We start from the raw sequence: 4021 nt of genomic DNA, 5'->3' as shown, positions 1-4021 counted from the left end.
TTATTATGTATAGCTTGGGTATATTGTTACAATACTGCATGTATATATGATATTACATTCCATATTTGTCCCTTGGAAGATGTTACATTATGTACTGCTCAATTTTCAGTAGTTCTTTAGAAGAGTTGAACATTTGCCAATGAGATTTAAATTTTAATTATGTTGTATTTGGCATTTTATTTTCTAATGTTTAATATTCACTTCTACTTTCATGATAATACATGCCTTGTTGTATTTACTTTATTTTGGCCTTTTTTTCAAAAGTCAAGATATGCTTTTCACTTTGTATAATAAGAGTGTGCACTGAGTATAACTACCAATCAGCATTCAGCACCCAGTTCAATTTAAGATAGTTTTACAGCCAATGGGAAGCTGTGACACTAGATTCAGTAGAGACTAAAGGTGAGCACTCACACCTCCTTCTCTCTGCCTCTGCTCAAGTGTCGGATCTCGCAGTACCTTTCTATAGAAGCTACCGCTTCCCATTGGGTGTATTGCTACGATTCATGAACAGAAGAAGCAGTAGTGGACAAGTAAGAAGGAGGCCGAGTAAGGTAAGTGGGGGTAAAGGGGTTTGATTTTTAAAACTGTTGTACTAACTTTCCTTTTTATTTCTTACAGGGTCTGCAAGGTAAGTGTTAGTTTTAGTTAATGCTAGCTTTTAACGGGACTGACTTTGAATACACAAACTATTATTATTATTATTAACATCGTCATCATTGATTTGCAAAGTGCCACCAAATTCCATATTGCTGATGTGACAAGAGGATAATATTCCTAACAGACATATGTTGTTAGTCTTTTCAGCAAAATTGTTCTGCAAATTGAGGTGACAGTTTTACAGGTACAGCTCTAAACATTGATATACTGATGCCATAAAAGTTATCTTTCTGATCATGACTATCTTAGCTTGGCAGCATACAATGGTGGTTCTGTGGGATGCTATACATTACCCTCATTCTTTTCTTTAGAACCTATGGGAGGGTGCAAAAAATCAAGATGCAACAGGACAGGTTTGTTTGTTATACACATGATCTGTACATCATTTTATAGTGGCTCTCTGGCATAATTAAAAGGGTGATTATTCATGGAATGAACAAAATTCTAGGGTGACAGTTACCCCCTTTTTGTCCCCTGGTGGATTCTCATAGTAGCACCACCAAATCTCAAAGGTTCCAGCTGCCCTCAATTTGCAAGTTAGAGAGAGTCAAGGAGAGAGAAAGAGAGTTAAAACCATAAATAAAGGTCAGAATAGGTCATAGTAGATCAAGTTCCCTGTCTATATAAGCTTTATCCTTGATATTTAATTGTGGTGAATGTTTTTACCCTCACATTTATGGTGTAGGACCATCCGTGGTGGCCTAACAATAAACAAAAGCCGCATAATCCTAGTTTTAAAGATCCTCTACTTACCGCATAACTGAATAAACAAGCAGCAATATAAGCCAAGCATTTCCATTTCGATTCAGACTGGACAGTGAACTAAATGACAGCTGTTTATACAGTTTCTGGAGAGGAGGGGGGATTGACTGAGGGAGTAGACTGATCACAGACATTCTTCTGCATGAAGCAAACTTGTGCTGTACTTACCATATCACCACATGCTGGGTGAGTACACAGAACTCAGTGTCAGGGCTGGGCTTAGGACAAACACGATAAATAGTCTCTAGCTTGTGGTTTCACCAATAGGTTGGGATGGAAAATATGTTTTGCTCACTCAATGTGTGAGATTTGTCTTAGAAAAATATACAAAATTAATATGGACGCACAGAGATAAAAAAAAAAAAGAAAAGAAGAAAAAACAACAATTATTAAAGGAATATTAAACTCAGCTTCCATCATACAGTAGCAAATAAACTTTTTGTAAAGAAAATGATTAAGTAAAAGGGCTATAAAATAAAAAGCTCTGTTTTGGTAGGACATTGTTTTTATTTTTAATTTCATTTTCACTGTTTGTTTCACTCTGCAAATAGGCAAGTCATGCACCTGGTTGGTTTGTGTTCCTTTCCTGAGCATAGGCAAGTCATGCACCTGGCTGGTTTGTGTTCCTTTCCTGAGCATGTCATGGCTGGTGATTGCTATATAGGTAATCATGCACTGGCTCACCAGACATCTCCTTCTCAAGAGCAGCAATGCATTGAAGGGATAGTGGCATTATGAAAGGAGTAACAATGCCAGAAATGAGTGTCTAAAATGGAACATGTTTAGAAGTATGAGGATGAGGCCTACTAATATTTATCAGCAACACAAACAAGAAGGCAACTACAAAAGGAACTGAAGATTCTAAGAAAACGTATGTGCTATGGCATTTAAACGGACAGTAAACACCCTGCAATTACACAATATCCCAGCATTCATGCAATCAATTAACATGCTGTGTGAATTATTTTTTGGAATACATTAGAACTGTATTGGCTACAACTGTTTTTCATCAGCCATTCTCCCCTACTACCATTTGCCTTTTTTGTTAGAGCCAATTGAGACTTGTTCATTGAGGGAACCATGAATGCCAACATGTACTGTGACATACTGAAGTAGAGCATGATCCACTCCCTTCGGAGACTGGGCCACAGGGCAGTATTCCAACATGATAACGACCCCAAACACACCTCCAAGAAGCTGAGGGTAAAGGTGATGGACTGGCCAAGCATGTCTCCAGACCTAAACCGTATTGAGCATCTGTGGGGCATTCTCAAACGGAAGGTGGGGGAAAGATCTCTAACATTCACCAGCAACGTGATGTCGTCATGTAGGAGTGGAAGAGGACTCCAGTGGCAACCTGTGAAGCACTGGTGAACTCCATGCCCAAGAGGGTTAAGTCAGTTCTAGAAAATAATGGTGGCCACACAAAATATTGACACTTTTTGGGCCCAATTTGGACATTTCCACTTAGGGGTGTACTCACTTTTGTTGCCAACAGTTTAGACATTAATGGCTGTGTGTTATTTTGAGGGGACAGCAAATTTACACTCACTACTTTACATTGTAGCAAAGTGTCATTTCTTCAGTGTTGTCACATGAAAAGATATAATAAAATATTTACAAAAATGTGAGGGGTGTACTCACTTTTGTGAGATAATGTAAATAGCAATGAAAACTGGTTTAACTGTAACATGGGACATGAAACCCAAAAATTTTATTTTATTATTCAGATAGATTATACAATTTTAAACAGCTTTCCAATTTACTTCTATTATCCAATTTGCTTCATTCTCTTGGTATCCTTTGCAGAAGGAGCAGACAACTAATCCTGGGAGCTAGCTAAACACATCTAGTCAGTCAATGACAAGACACAAATGTGTGTAGCCACCAATCATCACCTAGCTCTCAATAATGGAAGATATGTACATATCATTTTTCAACAAAGGGTACGAAAAGAGCAAAGTACATTTGAAAATAGAAGTGAATTTAAAAGTGTCTTAAAATTGCATGCTCTGTCTGACTTTCCTATCCCTTTAAGTTTATTTTAACTAAAAACCCATAATAGTATCTAAAAATTTCAATAAAGCTTTTTGCTCCTTTACTGCTACAGTATAAAAGTTATGTAGGTGACAGGAGGATACATACGTATGCACAGCAACCAAGCTTATAAGGTGCGACTGTCCCGGGTTGGGTCATCTGTCCCATTGTCCCTCCTGCAACTTTCCCTTTGCTAGAAAAGATTCAGTTTCAAAACTGAACCCAGGGAGGACCACTCAAATGCACCTACTGACGCTGTCCCCACCTATGTTTCATTTAGCAATGTCCTTCAAACATCTGTGGCACTTCCTCTGCCATCATCTGCCACACAACACCCATAGCTCTGTCCACAAGTCCCCCTCACTCAGTCTAGGCCAGCTCACAGTCTTCTAAAACATTTAGTAAATGTTGGTAAATATGTGTATGCAAATACACTGCACCAGGGAGGGTATTCAACTTTGACTGGATTGGTTAAATACATAAAAAGAAATAGAATGTCTTAAAAATAGAATGTATAACAAAATACATTTTATTTATACACTAGTATGTCCCTTTAGTATTT

The 4021-nt window shown here is 37.8% G+C and overlaps 1 long non-coding RNA gene across 1 annotated transcript; it reads left to right on the top strand.

Annotated features, from left to right (window-relative positions):
* Window positions 1-400: 400 nt before the first annotated feature.
* On the top strand, window positions 401-3053 carry LOC128659524 (uncharacterized). The gene is made up of 2 exons (XR_008402418.1): window positions 401-554; window positions 1974-3053. It is a non-coding gene; the product is annotated as an uncharacterized LOC128659524 (long non-coding RNA).
* The last annotated feature ends 968 nt before the right edge of the window (window positions 3054-4021 follow it).

The sequence above is a fragment of the Bombina bombina genome, chromosome 5, assembly GCF_027579735.1.
Source record: "Bombina bombina isolate aBomBom1 chromosome 5, aBomBom1.pri, whole genome shotgun sequence".
Taxonomy (NCBI): Eukaryota; Metazoa; Chordata; class Amphibia; order Anura; family Bombinatoridae; genus Bombina; species Bombina bombina.
The sequence above is the reverse complement of the archived record's forward strand: the minus strand, read 5'-3'. Positions and strand labels throughout refer to the sequence as shown.